This window comes from Furipterus horrens, unplaced genomic scaffold (genome assembly GCF_987537825.1).
Source record: "Furipterus horrens unplaced genomic scaffold, mFurHor1.1.pri manual_scaffold_9, whole genome shotgun sequence".
Taxonomy (NCBI): domain Eukaryota; kingdom Metazoa; phylum Chordata; class Mammalia; order Chiroptera; family Furipteridae; genus Furipterus; species Furipterus horrens.
In genome coordinates, this window is record NW_028327179.1 from 71,231,851 (window position 1) to 71,250,897 (window position 19,047).

At 39.9% G+C, this 19,047-nt stretch overlaps 1 pseudogene; it reads left to right on the plus strand.

Annotated features, from left to right (window-relative positions):
* Positions 1-17,844: 17,844 nt before the first annotated feature.
* The window catches only part of LOC150001905 (mitochondrial import inner membrane translocase subunit Tim17-A pseudogene), a 35,983-nt pseudogene continuing 34,780 nt past the window's right edge, over positions 17,845-19,047 (plus strand).

Below are 19,047 nucleotides of genomic sequence, written 5' to 3' on the forward strand. Positions count from 1 at the left end.
GGGGAGGATAGCCTTCCCACATGGGGAAGGATCGTGCAGACTCCGGGTCAGTTGGCTGTCCCAGGACAACGGCGTGCTTGGTTTAACACGATGACATTCTTGTTGTATTCTGAGGGCAACAGATTTGGCAACAGAGTTAAAAGGCATCATTCAACCCATAACCACTAGATGACAAAAGGAAGGTATTAATTTTTCAATGTCCTACATTGGGGAAAAAAGGGGCCTCTTTGGAGGAAGGCGTGCAAGGCACGTCACACTTGTCCAAAACCCTTTTGCCCACTATACTTAGTTTGGGCTGAGGGGAATATTTTAGGTTTCCCCCCTCTCAGACCTCTGGGCCCTTTCTGTCCAAGCCATTAGGATAGAAAAGAAAAACAAGTTTTAAAGTAAGACGGCAGACTATCCCATACTTCACCAACCCAGCCACTTAGTTGAGCCAAACCATTGAGTCTCAGGAGACAGCGATGCAGACAGGATTAAGTGAGGCTTATATGTGCAGACAATCACTCAGGTAATGAGATCATAGGCTTATGCCCTCTGGTTCAATTTTGCTTGTTTTTTTTTTTTCTTTTTTTTTTTTGTATTGTTCATTAGTCTCCAGTATTAGATGATACCATATGGTATTTTTATTTGAATACCTGGCTTATTTCACTAAGCATAATTCTCTCTAGTTCTATTCATGTTGTTCCAAATGGTAGAAGTTCCTTCTTTCTTTCTGCTGCATAGTACTCCATTTTGTAAATGTACCACACTTTTTGGATCCACTCATCTACAGATGGGCACTTAGGCTGTTTCCAGCACTTGGCTATTGTAAGCAGTGCTGCTATGAACATAGGGGTGCATAGGTTCTTTTGAATTGGTGTTTCAAGATTCTTTGAATATAATCCTAGCAATGGAATTGCTGGTTCAAAAGGCAGCTCCATTTTTTTTTTTTTTTAAGAAAATTCCACACTGTTTTCCATAGTGGCTACACCAGTCTGCATTCCCACCAGCAGTGCACTAGGGTTCCCTTTTCTCTGCATCCTCACCAGCACATATTGTTTGTTGATTTGTTGATGATGGCCATTCCTACTGGTGTGAGGTGGTATCTCATTGTGGTTTTTATTTGCGTCTCTGACGGCTAGTGATGTTGAGCATTCTTTCATATGTCTATGGACCCTCTATATGTCCTCTTTGGAGAAGTGTTCGTTCAGGTCCTTTGCCCATTTTTTAACTGGGTTGTCTGTCTTCTTGGTGTATGCTCCCTCTATTCCCATTTTGCTGAGTGTTTTCATCATAAATGGATGTTGTACTTTATCAAATGCTTTTTCTGCATCTATTGATATGATCATGTGATTTTTGTCTTTCTTTTTTTTTTAATGTGGTGTATTACGTTTATTCTGGCTGGTTTGGCTCAGTGGATTGAGCGTCGGCCTGCGAGCTAAGTGTCGCTGGTTCGATCTTCCAGTCAGGGCACATCAGAGAAGGAAAACTCTGACTCCAAAAAACCTCCGCTGCCTTGCGGCATACCTCTTCAGGGGAAAGGCTAAGGGAGTAAACCCCGACAGAAAATCCGGAGCCGGAGTCCCTAAGGCGGTTTGACGTTGTAGTCATCACCGGCAACTCCTGCGGCGCACCTGAAGCCAAGCTGTATTGACTCCGTCTTTCCCTTGGACCCTTCAGCTGCGAAGAGAGGGGGGGTCTGCTGCATGGGCAACAGCAGACCCTCCATATCACCCTGCCCAGGCTCTGTAGCTTCAGCTTCACTGGAGAGGACACTCCAGCGTCATCGCAAGATGTCGATTCAACACGGGAGGAGACAGATACCGTGTCACTCCCGAGTCGGACTGCACAGCCATTCTCGGCGGTGCAGATAGACTCTTAAGAAGCTACACCATCGTCTCTCGAGATGGACGGCTGCCGATGACGATGATTACGTTTATTGATTTGTGAGTATTAAACCATCCTTGCATCCCTGGAATGAATCCCACTTGATTGTGATGTATGATTTTTCTAATCTGTTGCTGGATCCGGTTTACCAATATTTTGTTGAGGATTTTAGCATGTATGTTCATCAGTGATATTGGCCTGTAATTTTCTTTCTTTCTTGTGTCTTGACCTGGTTTTGGAATTAGACTAATACTGGCTTCATAAAAAAAGTTTGGTAGTCTTCCCTCTTCTTGGGTTTTTTTGGAATGGTTTGAGAACGATAGGAATTAGTTCTTCCCTAAATGTTTTGTAAAATTCACCTGTGAAGCCATCCAGTCCAGGGCTTTTGTGTGCCAGGAGGTTTTTGATTACTGCTTCAACTTCACTAGTTGTTATTGGTCTGTTCGGGCTTTCTGCTTCTTCTTGATTCAGTTTTGGAAGATAAAATGTTACCAGAAAGAAGGAAGGAACTCCTGTCATTTGCGACAACATGGATGGAACTAGAGAGAATTATGCTTAGTGAAATAAGCCAGGCAAAGAAAGAAAAATACCATATGATATCACCTAATACAGGAAACTAAAGAACAACACAAACAAACGAACTAAATAGAACAAAGAGTAGAACAGTAGTCAGTAGGGGGGAGGGGGGAGGGAGAGAAGAGGGATAAGTAAGGAAAGGGTCTAGTCAAGGAACGTGTATAAATGACTCATGGACATGGACAACGGGGAGGGATATGATTGTGGGAGAAGGGATGGGCTGGGTGGGGGGAGCATGGGGGAAAAATGGGACAACTGTAATTGAAAAACCAAAAAATAAAAGAAATTATATTAAAAAAAGAATAAAGTATATTTAAAATAAAATAAAATAAATGTTTCCAGAAATTTGTCCATTTCATCTATGTGGTCAAATTTCTTGTGATACAGTTGTTCATAATAATTTCTTACTATCTTTTGTATTTCTATGGTATCAGTTGTGATTTCTCCCCTTTCATTTCGATTTTATTGATTTGGGTCCTCTCTCTTTTCTTCTTGATGAGTCTGGTTAAAGGCTTGTCAATTTTGTTTGTCTTTTCAAAGAAGCAGCTCCTCCTTTTGTTGATCTGTTAAATGGTTTGTTTAGTGTCTATGCCATTTAATTCTGCTCTTATCTTGATGATTTCCTTCCTTCTACTTGCTCTGGACTTTGTTGTTTTTCCTCTAGTTTTGGTAGTTATAGGGTTAGATTTTTTATTAGAGATGCTTCTATCCTTTTCAGGTAGGCCTGTATTGCTATGAAATTTTCTCTCAGGACTGCTTTCGCTGTATCCCATAGGTTTTGGTTTGTTTTATGTTCATTATCATTTATTTCCAGAAGCTTCTTGATTTCTTTCTTGGTGTCAATGTTAACCCATTTATTATTTAATAGCATGTTATTCATTCTCCATGAGTTGGGGTGTCTTTGAGTCTTTTCCTTGAGGTTGATTTCTAGTTTCAAGCCATTGTGATCTGAGAAGATGCTTGTTATAATTTCAATTTTCTTGAATTTGTTGAGGCTTGTTTTATGTCTTACCATGTGGTCTATATTTGATAATGTTCTATGTGCACTTGAAAAAAATGTATATTTTGCTTCTTTGGGGTCAAAAGTTCTATATATATCAACCAAGTCCATTTGATCTAGAGTGTTGTTTGATGCCTCAATATCCTTGGTGTTTCTTGCTTCGAGTATTTGTCCACTGTTAAATGGGGTGTTAAGGTCCCCTACTATGAGTATATTGCTGTCTATATCCTTCCTGAAGTCTTTCAAAATTTTTTTTTACATATTTGGGTACTCCTATGTTGAGTTCATATATCTTTACAAGGGTAATATCTTCTTGGTGAATATTTCCCTTAAGTATTATGAAATGTCCTTCTTTGTCTCTTTTTATGGCCTTTGCTGTGAAATCTGTTTTGTCTGATATAAGTATTTGTACCCCAGCTTGTTTTTCAGGTCTATTTGCTTGAAATATTTTTTCCATCCCTTCACTTTCAGTCTGTGTAGATCTTTGGTTCTAAGATGGGTCTCTTGTAAACAGCATATATGTGGGTCATGCTTTCTAATTCATTCAGCTACACTATGTCTTTTGATTGGTGCACTTAATCCATTTACATTTAAGGTTATTACTGATAAGTACTTATTCATTGGCATTTCCCCCCTTTATACTTGTGTTCCTCTCTGTCTCTCTCTCTATTTCTTTGTCTTCTTAAAGCATTCCCTTTAGCATCTCTTGCAATGCTAGTTTGGTGGAGATGTATTCTTTTAGCCTTCTTCAGTCTGGGGTACTCCTTATTTCACCTTCAATTTTGAAAGAGAGCCTTGCTGGGTAGAGTATTCTTGGTTGTAGGCCTTTGTGTTTCATTGCCTGGAATATTTTTTGCCATTCCCTTCTAACGGGTAGTGTTTATGTTGAGAAATCTGATGATAGCCTTATTGGAGCTCCATTGTATGTTATTAGTTGTTTCTCTCTTGCTGCTTTTAGGATTCTCTCTTTGTCTTTGAATGTTGCCATTTTAATTATGATGTGTCTTGAAGTGGGTCTGTTGGGGTTCACCTTTATTGGGACCCTCTGTGCTTCCTGAATTTGCATGACTTTTTCTCTCCTCAGGTTAAGAAAGTTTTCTGTCATTCATTTTTCAAACAGGTTTTCTAGCCCTTGCTCCCCTTCTTCTTCTTCTGGTATTCCTATGATACAGATATTGTTACATTTCATGTTGTCCTGCAGCTGTCTTAGAACCTCTTTATTCTTTTTCAGTCTTTTTTCATTTTGTTGCACTGTCTGGGAATTTTTTTCCACGTAGTCCTCCTGCTCGCTGATTCAATCTTCTGCTTCCTCTAGCCTGCTTTTAATTCCTTCTACTGTGTTCTTCAATTCAGAAATTGTATTCTTCATTTCCTCCTGGCTCTTATTGACAGCTTCTATGTCCTTTTTTATGCTGGTGTAATTCTCAGTAAGTTCCTTGTAGTTTCCCTGGAGTTCTTTGTAGTTTTCTTTGAGCTCGCTGAACTCATTGAACTTCCCTATAATCCATGTTTTGAATTCTATGTATGATAATTTGCTCATTTCTATTTCATTTAGCACTTCTGGGGATTTCTCCTTTCCTTTTGATGGGGGCTTGTTTCTCTGTCTCTTCATTTCTGTGACTCCTGTTTGTTGCTGCTTCTTAAATTAATCTGCACTTCCTGGTGGCATCAGATCGTGTACCAGTCTGGGCCTAGGCAGTCTGTTGGAGACTACAAGAGATCTACTGCCTTTGTCTGTCTCCTTTAACTGTTAATCTATTCAACCTGTGTTCAGCCATCAGGCTTAAGGATCAAGGATGGGGCAGATTAATTCCTGCAGATGGGGCTTTTGCTTCCCCTCAGGCTGATGCCACTTGGAGGGGAATGGTCTGCCTACAGTATCAGGAATGAGTCAGCACTGGGACACAGTTGGCTGCCCCCTCAATTCTCTCTTCAAAGCCACCACCCCAAATTCTCCCCAAGCATCTCTAGTCCTCTCTGCCCTCCCTCTGCTTGGGCCCAGGGTAAGTGGGTGCCAAAATATTTTTTATGTGATCTGCTTAAGACCTCTTTTCCTACAGCTGTTTCTTTCAGGCCTGCAAAAAACCCTGTGGCTTTTTGCTTTTCACAGCTGGATGCTACTTTACTTTCCGCTCTGTTGTTGTAGGCTGGGAATCCCAGCTGGGGGTTTAGACCTTGCCCTTATCAGAGGGAACCCCTGGCTGCTGAGCTGTTTCTCAGTACCTTCAGCTGCCACCATGGGAGTCCAGCCAGCCTTTTCACATCTTTGTACTTCCTACCAGTCACGTTGTGATCAAGAGGCATTTTCTGTCTCTCCTTGGCTATGAGACTTCTCTCCAGCTAGTGTTCAGTTGGTTATTCCAGATGATTTCTCCACAATTAGTTGTAAGTCCAGATTAGTCCTGGGAGGAGGTTATTATAGCTTGCACTTACTCCTCCACCATCTTGGATCTCCAGGTTAATAATCTGTAAGGTCTCTTAATGTCAGAACCAATATCACTTGATGGATCTAATGTGAGTTAAGGTAAATTATATAAGAGAATTATAGGATGGCTACTAGGTTTCTGCAGTAGACAACTGAGAGAACTATGTCACTATTTACTTACTCAAATGGAAGAAGAGTTGTAGAAGTCAAGATTACCATTTAGGATATGTTGATTTTTAAGTGCCTGTAAGCTATTCTAATGTCAAGTTGAAACTATGAACCCAGAGCACAAAGAAGTGTTCTAGATTGAAGAGAAAAAATGGGATGTCATGAGTTTACTTACAGACACTACATAAAACCACAGAAATCCACGTTAAGCTGTTGGGAGTTACCTTTCCCATTGTTATTGACATATTAATTAATAACAGAAGTCTGAAAAACTTTCAAGAATGGATATATTTTTAAATCTCTATTAATGATTTTTTAGGTACACTGTAAGTCTCAGGAAAAATATTTCTGAACAGATATTGAGAGGGAATTCTTAGGCTCTGGAAAATCATGCCGATGAGGTTATCCTCTACTCTGGTGGGGATATGGCATAATAGAATGAGACAAGACTTTGACCAAGAAAGACCTGGGTTTGAATCCCAAACCTGTCATTGCTGGTTATGTGGCTTTAAGAAAGTTTCTTTTTCTTGCCATGTTCTGTTTAATTACCTGAACAATGAAAAGTAAAATACTTTGTAGAGTTGTTGTAATCATTTTAAATAGTATATGAAAAAATGCTTAGCTCCGTAAATAGTAGCAACATTAAAATTCTCTTCTCTGCACCATAAAATGTCTTGAAAGACACAACCTCTACTCCCACACCTCATTCTCACTTTAGTTTACTCCATTCAATTACCCACCCCTCCATTCTACTTGATCTCCTCTTCTCAAAATCACCAGTGGTATTAAATCTGCTTTCAATTTTGCCCCACTTTGCCACAGCATTTGACCAGGTGATCACTCTTCCTTCATTGATTAGCTTTCTTCTCTTGGCTTCAGTGACACCATACATTTCTAGTATTCTACCTATGTCACAGAAAACTCCTCAGTGTCCTTTGCTGGATTCTTTTCCCCAGCTCAAATTTACTTATCTCAGGTTCAGTCCTGGAACCCCATTTTCTTTTGTTGCCCTACTCACTCCAAAGTAATATTAACCAATTCTATTATTTGAAATACATTTATAGACTCCAAAATTTACATCTTTCCCTGAACTCCAAATTCATATAGTAGCTGTCTACTTGACAATTTCATGTCATAAGCACTTCAAGTTTAACAGATAAAAAATGAAACCCTTCACTTCTGGTCAAGATGGCGGAGTAGTTAAATGCTGTGCTCACATCAAAATTACAACTAAACTATAGAACCACCACCCTTGAGAAGCACCTGAAATCTAGCTGAACAGAACACCTATAACCAAGGATATAAAGAAAAAGATAGGCAGATACTGGTAGGAGGGGCAGAAACACAAAACAAACTGGTTCCAAACCTACATGTGGTGGTTAAAAATCAGGAAAGGTATCTTGGCTGCAGAGACCCCCAAAATGAGGACCAGGAATTCCAGCTCTACACTGGACTCCCAAGTCCAGAGCACCAGTGCAGGAAAGAAGAGTCCTCACAACATCTGGCTATGACTATCAACAGGGACTCAGTTCAGGTAAAATGTAGAGCTGCTGTAGACCCAGACATCCTCTTAAAGGGCCTGAGCAAGAACTCAATTGCTCAAAAACACTCAACCTAAACTCCAGGGAAGGGACAACAGCTTAAAAGTGCCAGGGACAAGCAGGGAAGAACTAAATTCTCTGGCTTAGGGTGAGGGCTGGAGGGGCAGCTCTCCATTGTTCTTTGGGCTGCCAGACACCATTGTTCTTCATTGAGACCTACCCACCTCTCCAACCAGCAGGGCAGGTGTGTGCCAAATCTGAGTCTCCATTAATATGGCTAACACTGCTTTCTCCCCACTCTGGTGATTCTCTGAGTCCCTGCCTTACCCAGTTCACACACCCAACCAACTACAAAAGCTAATTCACACAAGTGGCCAGCTTAAGTCTGCATTGCAGACTTTTCTAAATACTCCCAAAGGTCTACAAATAAAAGCAGCAGTTGGCCTTGGCATGCTCTATACCTCTTTTTATTTATTTTTATTTATTTTTTAATCGTCACCTGAGGACATGTTTATTGATTATAGAGAGAGGGGAAGGGAGGTAGAGAAACAGAGACAGAGAGAAACAATTGTTGCCACCTGTATGTGCCCCGACTGGAGATAGAACCCACAACTTTTGGTGCATGGGATGATGTTCCAACCAACTAAGCCACCTGGCTAAGATATGCCTATACCTCTTGCTAAGTGGTCCCAAGCCCAGAATTAATGACAAACAGCCTCGGTTTGCAGCATACTCTCTCCCAGGCATTTTCAAATCCAGCACAGGAAGCTACCAACTACAGATCACTTTGTAGCTCCTACCAAGTGTCCCCAGACTGGACACAGGCATAAGCTTACCTAGACCTTCACCAGAGCCACTCCCAAGAAGCCATAGAACCAACAAACATGGCCGACTTTAGACCACACCAGAGCACCATTGAGTTAGCACCACAAATGATACATGCAAAAGGTGAACTCAGCAGACACCAGAGCCCTACTAAAGTAAATCCTTATCCTTGGGTCATCCCTGTAAAATACCCTGTCCTCTGTCACACAGCCAGTCCTCATAGCCAGTTAGCCTGAGGGTCAATTCCACCCACTCATATGCCAACAACAATCAAGAGTCCATTACAGTAGGAGGGCACACACCCACATATGGGCCACCCCTGGAGCACCCAACTCAAGTGAGCAGAGAAACAGCACCTTGGGCCCACAAGACACTTCAACATAAGCCACTCTGACAAGACTGGGATCTACCTAACACTTTGAAACACATAGGGGGGCAGCCAAATGAAGAGACAAAAAAACATGTCCCAAATAAAAGAAAATGACAACACTTAAGAAAAAGAACTAAATAAAGTGGAGGTAAGAAATATACCAGGTGCAGAGTTCAAAACACTGGTTTTAAGGATGCTCAATGATCTTAGGGGAAGAGTAGGAAATGTAACAAAGTAAATAGAAAACAAAAAAGGACCAGTAAGAAATGAAGAATACAATAACTGAAATGAAGAATACTTTAAATGGAATCAACAGCATATTAGATGAAGCAGAGCATCAAATCAACTATTTGAAAGACAAGGTAATAGGAAACATCCAATCAAAATATCAAAATACAAAAGAATACATAAAATTGAAGATAGTTTAAGGGGCCTCTGGAATAACATTATGCATAAAAACTTTTATATCATAGGGGTACCATAAGGAAAAGAGAGAGAACAAAAGATTGAAAACCTATTGGAACAAATAATAACTGAAAACTTCCCTAACTTGGCAAAGTAAATAGACATACAAGTCCAGGAAGTGTAGACAGTCCCAAAAAAGAAGATGACTCGAAAGAGGCCCACATCGAGATACATCATAATTAAAATGCCACGATTAAAGACAAATATAGAATCTTAAAAGCAGTAAGAGAAAAGCAGTTAGTTATCTACAAGTTAGATCCCATAAGATTGTCAGATGATTTCTCAACATAAACTTTACAGGCCAGAAGAGATTGGCACAAAATATTCAGAGTGGTGAAAATCAACAGCCTACAATCAAGATTACTCTACCTAGAAACGCTATCATTTAGAATTAAAAGACAGAAAAAAAGTGCTTCCCAAATAAGAAAAAGCTAAAAAGTTCATCATCACCAAACTAGTATTACAAAAAATACTAAAGATGTTTCATTAAGAAGGAAAAAAAATTTTTTTAATACGAATAATAAACTAGCAACTATAATTTTAAATTTATAATTATTTAAATAGTGCTTTTTTTTTCAAATGACACTCATTTTAATGTTTTAAAAGACATACCAAAAAACTGATAGGCAGAGGGGGTCTAGACCAATTAGAATTGAGGCAGTTGTAAAAAAAAAAAAAAAAAGAAGTACATAGTACAATGATTTGACCTCATAAAGGAAGTGTCTAATTTAAATTGCATGTTTGTAGTAATATATTAATATACAAAACATCAAAACTACAAAGTATCAATTTCACCCTTAGGTTTATAATAAACTATCAAAACTCTGTTTAATACATTTACTTTTATAAATTTTCTCTGTTTAGCAGCACATGCTATACAAGTACATATATGCATAAAAGTTTGAGAGGCATTGACATATTCAAACCAAATATTAATTGATTTAATACATGATACGTACTAAATTTATGTTTATATGTTATTTATATTACTGTTTTTCAAAAGTATGTAGGTGCTCCTGTGATTAATAAAACATTCACATACATCAAAAGTAGAAAGTTTAATGCAGAGAACAACTATTGTCTCAGTTCAAAGTTCAACCCTCAACAATTTGCCTCAGGTCTCCTTGTTCTGACCTCCAGCTACTCTCCCAACTGAGTTCCCTTCTATCCAAGTGTAAACTCTATTGTTAACTCCTATGCCCCAGTACCTGCACAACATCCATGCTTCTCAATCCCACCTGTTTGAATTAGCCACCTCAATGACACAAATCATCCCAGCCCCGCTCTGCTACCAGAACTCTCCTGTTTCAGGCATTTACTGTTCTTCTTAAAATTTCCCCACAGAAACTGAAAATCTGAAAAAGTATTAGATGGTCACAACCTTAATGTGGGTTTATTCTGAAAAGTTGTTCAGAATTTTTAGACTGGTCCTATCATGAAACTGCCATTATTGTTTTTCTCTCATGGTTGGGCTCATAGCACATACAGAAGGAAGAGGAAAGCTATTTGGCACATTGACTTTCTACGACTTATCTCCAGGAAACTTGGTTTTTGGAAAATTTGTCAAATAAGTGCCACCTTGTTGAACTAGATGTTGAACAAAGAATGTTGATGAACAGAGTATTATACAGTTGGAGAAGATTAATGGAGGTCATTATTATCATGTCTGCCTGATTTTAAAGAATGAAGTTGGGAGGACAAAAATTCTGACATTTCATAGAAAAGGAAGCATAAATGTCCTAAAATGTTATTAATATATGGTCATCTTTCTTATTAACTAGGGAAACACAAATTAAAACAATGAGATATCACTTAATAACACCAATTGAGATAACAAATACAAAATGGACTATACCAAGTGTTAGCAAAAATGTGGAATGTGGAACATGGGAATTCACAAGCACTCTTAGTAGGAGTATAAACTTGTATAATCATTTTGCTTCATTTGTTAGCATCCTCTAGTAAGGCTCAGGATGTATATATACCCTATGACCCAAGAATTCTATTCTCAGACTCAAGAATATTCCTAGGAGTATTGTTCATAGTAACAAAAAGACTAGACACACTACAAATGTCTATCAACAATAGATTGTGTAACTGAATGTTAAACCATTCACACAATGAAATGCTATTTTGAAAAATAAATGAGGTGGGGAGATTAAATATAGCTACACACATCTTAAGTGGGGTAAATCTTGAAAAAATAATGTTGAAGAAAAGTCCTAGGTGCCAAAAAATATGTAACAGTATGAGGTTGCACTTATTTAAAGCTCAAAAACAGGAAAAATACATAAATTTTTTAGTTTAATGTAAATACATATTTTATTTTAATGTAGAGAAAAAAACAAAACAATTATTAGCACAATATTCAGAATATTAACTACCTAGGGTAAGGGTGCAGACAGAGAAGAGAACACAGTGCAGGGATGTCCCAGAGTTTTCTAATTCTCTTCTTGATTTTTTTGAATTCTTCTTTCTTCTTTCTGTACAGGTGGACTGTTTGTTTCTTCCTTATGTTCTAATTCATTGATATTAACCCCAGCTTCCTTCTCTTCACTATTGGTTCTATGTGGCTTTTTCTCTATTTCAGTTCATGTAATCTCCATTTCTTCCTTTATGTTGTTGCCATACTCAGTGAGTTCTCTGAGCATCCTGATTACCAGTGTTTTGAACTCTGCATCTGATAGGTTGGCTATCTTCTTTTAGTTTAGTTCTTTTTCTGGTGTTTTGATATGTTCTTCCATTTGGGCCATCTTTCTTTATCTCCTCAAATTGACAGCCTCCCTCTGTTTGTTTCTGTGTATTAGGTAGAGCTGCTACACATGTTATGTTGTAAGGGGCAGAGCCTTAGATATTCATCAGTGTGAGACAACCCCTTTAACCACTTTGTGGTGCTATATGTGGGGTAGAGGTCAGAGGCGGAGCAATGCCACTTGCTCAGCACTCACCCCTTTCCAATCACTTCACCCACTTCCCATATCAACTGCCACCCCTCCAGCTGTTGCCCTAGTGATGGTTCCCAGAGTGAGTGGGTTTGCATAAGTTCTAGGACCATGGGGGCTCTCTAAATGAACTCTTCTAAGTGACAGGCGGTTTCTTCCACTGCCCCAACACTTACTGGTTTTCATAGCCAGAAGCCATGAGGCTTTATTTTCCTGGCACTGGACCAATGAACTTCGTGGCCTAGCCTGGGGCTGGGATTGCTCCCCAGATGTCCCTCCCAGCTTTTATCTGCCATACACCAATATGGGACTGCTCATTCCACCATCCACAGCCACTGACTTACCACCACTGCAGCCACCTCACCTCCGCCACACCAAGTCCTCTCCACCCCTCCTACCCATCTGGATGAATATGTCTTCTTTTAATCTTTGGTTGTTGGGTTTTCATATAGGTTGATTTCCTGGCATTTCTTGTTTGTTTTTTGTTTGTTTGCTTTGAGTAGTTGTAATCCTTATGGTTGTGCAAGAAGGCAAAGTGTGTCTACCTATGCTTCTATCTTGACTGCAAAACTCCAAAATTTGTTTATAAGAAAAGAAAGTAGGGCCTTGACTGGTGTGGGTCAGTGGAATGGATATTGTACCTCAAATTGAAAGGTTGTCAGTTCAATTCCTGGGCAGGGCACATGCCTGGGTTTTGGGCCAGGTCTGCTGTTGAGGACATGCAAGAGGCTGCTGAGTGATATTTCTCTAGCACACTGATGTTTCTCTCCCTGTCAGTCTCCCTCCATTCCTGTCCCTCTAAAAATAAATAAATAAAAGTCTTATTTTAAAAAAGAAAGAAAAAGAAAAGAAAAGAAAAACAAAGTGGGTATGGCAGGAAGGCCAAGATATAAAAGGGAAGAATCTCAGACAACGCAGGACAAAGTCAGGAACCTAAGGTGATGAAATGGATAAGGAAGAAAATCGAGCACAGAGTTGGGTGTGTCTATCCATGGAGTAATACATAGATTTTCTGCTGGTGAAGGTGAAACAAGTGAATAAGATGTGATTCAGTGGTATAACCCAGACTACTATGATTAGCAGACATAATAGGTCAGCTTCGTGGGGTGAGTTAATTTGACAACTCCCAAGAAGCTAATGTTTCAAATTGGGTCTCTGCCTTGTTGCCACCTATCCATAAGGAAATACGTGGACAAGGGCTTTTAACCTGAGTCTGAGATATATGTGTTCCTTTGCTTATACAATGAAAGGGGGTCTTCCAGGGTAGTGAAAGATACCTTTACAATTCTAGTTTAAAATATGCTGAAATGATAAAAAGAAAACATTTTGTCTTCTCTCCTGCTAGTAATCATTTCATCATAATAAATGTTACTGTTTACTAATTCTTCAATATGAACCAGGCACTGTTTTAAGTACTTTACATGTATTACCTCTTTCATTCTTCACAGCAGGTAAATGAGGTGACTACTATAATTATTTTCAGTTTGTTGATAAGAAAACTAAGGCACAGGTGAATTAAATCACCTACTAAACATCTCTAAGCTAGTAAGTAATAGGACCATCACTAAATCTAAACAGATTGACTCCTGAGACAATCTGTCTGAACACTACTGCTATTCAGAGATGGGAAAGTATCAGCCTCAGTCATGAAAGAAGCTCTGTGTATTGCACAGCTATCTGGGTGAAGTTGCAGCTTGATTTAATGGCCATCTTCGGATAACTTGGTACTGAAATGCAGACATAGCATCCAAGCATGAAGGACATGAGATGATAGACCACAAGGGCTCTGAGGACCGGAGACAGCCTTACCCTGGCTCTGGCTCTGACTCCACAGGAGCCCCTAGAAACTTCACCTTAAGCCCCCAAGACTGCTCTAGATCAAAATAGTTCCCCATTAACACAAAAATGAGGAAAAATTAGGATCACAATCTGAAGTTCTTGTCTGCAGATGGATTTTGAAAAAGTAAAGTGAGCATTATCAGTAGACAAGGAAGGATATTGAAAATCTACTCAATTCCTTGATGAAGCAGCATAAGTGAAAAAGAAAGGGGAAAATGTTTTCAAAAGCAAAAAATGTCAGTGCTAAATGAGAACTTCTCAGGCTATCCCCATAAGAGAGGGATTAAGAGCCAGATCCCTGTGGTGGACTGACTGGGTCCATGGCCTGACTCCACTACAACTAAATAACCAGGGACCATAGACAATGTACTGAAACTCTCTGTACCTTGGAGCAGATAAGTTGCCACCCACCTCATAACACTGCCAGGAAAAGTGTATAGAGTTAACACATGTCAAGTGTTTAGAACCCAGCCTGACCCTGCTTGTTCTAAGTATCTGTATGCTATTATTATCTCTTCCTTGGTAGCAGGGCTTTGTTTGCCTTAATAGTTCCATTGCGGACTTTCCTTTTCTCCAGGAAATCAAGGTGTGGTTCTGGGATAAAAAGCATTCAAAGTAACGAAGTGAATAACCATTCTGTCTGCGAGGAAGGCAAATATTGGAGGTAATAAGCTGGCTAATTCTATCCTAATTCTAGAATAAGCAAGCTACTTGTAATACCTGGAAACACATCCAAGTTTATTATCTTTTTAAAAGAAGACAATCATACTCAGACTTTCTGGTTTCTCATATGTAAAGTGTGGAAGAGGTTGTGGATTCAATTGGTGGCTCCAACTGGGTCCCTGGTATTCCTCCAAGACATCCTGGGCCTGGAAGAAATGGAAGAAAAACTAAACAGGCAAGATGCCAGCCTCTCTTCAACTGCAGAGACCACACTTGCATCTGTTTTATATATTATTGTAACTGTAAGAACAAAATACCTGCAGATGGAATAAACTACAGATCCTTGACTAAAAATGTAATCAAGTTTCTTCTTCGGTAAGAGTCTCAAAGCTCCTCTTTTTGTAATTAATGCCCCAGCCATTAAAATATTATACCACTTTCTTTAATTCATGACAAATCTAAATGAGCACAATATGGAAACAGCAGGGAGGAGAAGGAACAAATTGAGTTAATTCCTGTGTTGATATTAATGTAGTACCACAAAAAGAGACATGCTTTGCAAATTTAAGTCAGTTAAAATATTTTTATCTTTCTTAAAAATTTAGATAGCTCTACCACCATTGGTGTTTAGCGGGATATTAATAAAAGAAAGAGAGCAAAGGAAACTAGACATTGAGTTTAATAAACTGGAAAGCAGGAGCTGCTTGCTTAGCCAGGAAGCTGCAGCTTCACACCCAGGGAATTATAGAATTGTGCTCCACCAAGAGGATTAACACCCCTCCCTTCCCTCCTCAGGTACCAGCTTGCCAGATGGGAGCAGGGGAAGGCAGACACAGGTGCAATAGAAGTCAAAATGGTACAGGAGAAGGTGCTTGACCAAAGAGACCTGTCAGTCTAACCTGGACAAAGAAGGGATTGGTTGGGAGGTAGGCCCATCCAAAGCCCACAGAAACCTGGGAAGTTGACTGATTCTTTTGAAAAGGCACCTGGTCTGTCCCATATTCAAGCTAATATAATCCCAGGGTAACAAAGAATCTCTCATCTCTCTGTCTCTCTCTGTCTCTCTGTCTCTCAGGGTAACAAAGACTTTCTCTCTCTCTCTCTCTCTCTCTCTCTCTCTCTCTCTCTCTCTCTCTCTCTCTCTCTCTTTCTCCCTCTCTCCCTCTCTCTTACCAGGGTGACCTACATTCACACATACTCTCTTCATAGCCATGTGGTCCTAGCAGCCACATGGCCCATTGCAGTGGGGACTCCACAAGCAGGCTGCAGAAGGGACGCTGAGAACCACAACACAGCAATGGACTGCATCTGGAAACACACAGTGAGCTGGCTGGATGCTGGACTGGCTTTTACTCTGATATGACACAAAATCTTTGGATATTGACTCTATTTCTGGCCCTGATTTTACATGGTGGCGTGTAGGGAGATGGGACATTAAAAACCCAGGGGGCAGCTTCTGCCTCCACATGGATAAACCATCTTGCCTCTCCACAATCTCCCATGTGTGGGTTATTGGAATGATTTCCTTGTGATAATGTGGAAGAACCTAATTCCCACCTCCAACAGCTCCATCTCAGAGAAGTACTTTCTCATAGCAAATGTGTGTATTTGGTCCAACAAGTAGGTCTATGACTGCAGAACCAACTCAGAATAGTCCTATCTTGTTTGATGAGGTGCTGAGTTGTTTTTTAGGGACAGCAAACCAGGACTACTGGTCATGCAACTAAAGCATGGGCAGAGGAGAGAACTTTGGTCTCTAGTTGTACCTGGAACCAAAGTCTCATTCTCCCTCACCTCCCAATGGAACCAAAGGACCATAACATAACCAGAACTTGAAAACCTGAACATTTTCAGAAGCCAAGAGTCAATTTTCCAGAAAGATCTGGTGTTGACACTCCTCCAATTAAAGCCTACCCCACAAGCACTTGTTCATAAATATTCCCCCAACCCCTTAAAAAAACTTAACCTAGTCCAGCAAGCAAGATGGATTTGAGGCACCATTAAGTCTCCTATATTCTCAGTTGGCACCTTCTCAATCAATAAAGCTTTCCTTACTCCAAACTCTTATATTGTGAGTTGTGGCCTTACAAAACATCAGGTACACAGACTTTGGTTAGGTAACAGGCCCATTAGGGTTGACTTACTTATTAGACATAGTAGGTACAGTACCATAGTGCCCATGATACTTTTAGGGCCCCGTGGAAATGTTTTAGTTTTTGTTTCTTTTAAGATCAGAAAAAATATATTTTTATATAATAACATATTCAGTCTAAATTATATTCATCTTTGCACCAAAATAATTTTAAAGCCCTGGCCAGTGTGGCTCAGTTGGTTGGGCATTATCCTGCAAATCAAAAGGTCACCTGTTTGATTCCCAGTCAGAGTACATGCCTGGGTTGTGGGTTCAGTCCCCAGTTGAGGCATATATAGGAGGCATCCAATAGATGTTTCTCACATCAATGTTTCTATCCTTCTCTTTCTTTCTTCCTCCCTTCCTCTCTCTCTAGAATCAATACAAGAAAAAGATTTTAATTGTTAAGTGTAATTATTTATATTTTTATGGAGGAAGGAATCTACAAAGGCAGCATGCCTATAACCCCTTAATGCCATAATGCAGCCCTAAAGCGTACAGTTCACGGGAGTGATAGATCACAAGAGGTACTTGATGTGCAGAGCCCTAGCCCAGCTCAGAATCTATTTTCAGTGACAAATACCCAGTTTGTGTCATGGAACTTAATCATTCCCTTTTTGTCCTGATGAATTCCTTGCCTAGCATGTTAGAATTTTCCTATTCAATCTGAGGTGGCTGACCAACAGGATGGGCATCACGGGGCTTGTTAGAAATGCTAACTCTCAAGCTTCACCCAAGACCTAATGAATCAGAATCTAATTTGGATTTTCATAAGATTTTGAGTAATTTATAAGTGTATTAAAATTTGTGAATGGCTGGATGAGGCCAAATGATTCAGTTGGGGAGAATGGGGAGAACTGAGGCTACAGACAGAAAAGGCTGACCCTGAGGCAAGATCAATGCCTGAGGGTAACTTGGGATTTCCTATAAAGGACAGTAGCAGCACATGTAAAGAGAGAAAATGCTAAAAGGAGAGTCAGGAAGGAAGCAGGGATGAAATTTAAGAGAACCTGTCAGAGATTTTGCCTTTATGGTGCTTTCCCCATTGGACTCTGGAAAAGGCTCTTTAAGTGCTCCAAAAGCTGAAGGGACAGTGCAGTATCTTCCACCATTACCAGCACCACGGTCTCCTGACCTGGGCCCAAGCAACAGCACTGCATCCCTCAAAGCCTGTGCCATGAGCTTTGAGAAGGTGACCAGCAGCAAAGCCCTGGTGCACACTGGAGTCAGAATCAATGCAGAGGCAGAGACAACAAAGAGCGGCTTCCTTTTAACCATCTTAATAGGGATACAAAACCAAAATGTCAACTTTCCCACTGTTCTAGAGAAAATGGAGACAGATGCTAGTTCTTAGGTAATGTTTCATCTATTTTCTTCTTAAGGAAGTGGTTGAACAGTAATTCTAAATTTAGGAACTCTTAAGTTCCTTCCAGCTGTAACACCCTGTTTCAACCCTACTCCTCCCCATCTGGGAAGGTTTAGGGGTACCACTCACAGCTTTCCTCTCTCTAGCTCCTAAGCAGTTGAGAAATGCACACAAGGAGCCTGAAGATGGTAAAAGGACAATACCAACTTTATTACTCATGAAGCTGAATTGGAAAATAAAAACAAATTTCCATACCCTTAAGAAAAGCCTGATTGTCTTATATAGTGATGATAAGTAATACTCAGAGCCTGCTTGAAACCTGTTCACACATCAACAACTCACTTCAGTGGAAGGCTTTTACAAGCCAGCTAGTTAATGTCAGTCCCTTACTCAAAAGTCAGCCAATCACAGACTTACCCCAGTAAATACACCACATTGACAACCAATTGACAACAGCTTTATCCAAGTATCTGGGCTTCTGTGGATGAGATCCTCACCCCTTAAACTTCTGTAAATCTGCCAGTCCCTGAACTCTACACTTCCCCTATAAAACTCCATTAGCAACGTGATTGGCAGTGTTCTCAGAAAGACTGTGCCTCCTTTACTATGGTTAGCAATCGATTCAGTTTTGTCATTTTATTTCAAATATTGAATGAGGGTCACATCATACTTGATACCCTGAACCTAAGAATCTGTATGAATATTACGTCCCTAGCCAGTTGCTGGTGGAGAACTTAAGTTTGCTAACTCTTAGGTTTCAGAAATTCTGGTATAATTTTAGCAAGCCCCAATAAATCTGCTGCCCCACCCCCCAGTAATTGCTGACACCAGTGATTAGCTGTGTCCTTCAAAAATATGTTAGTCTGC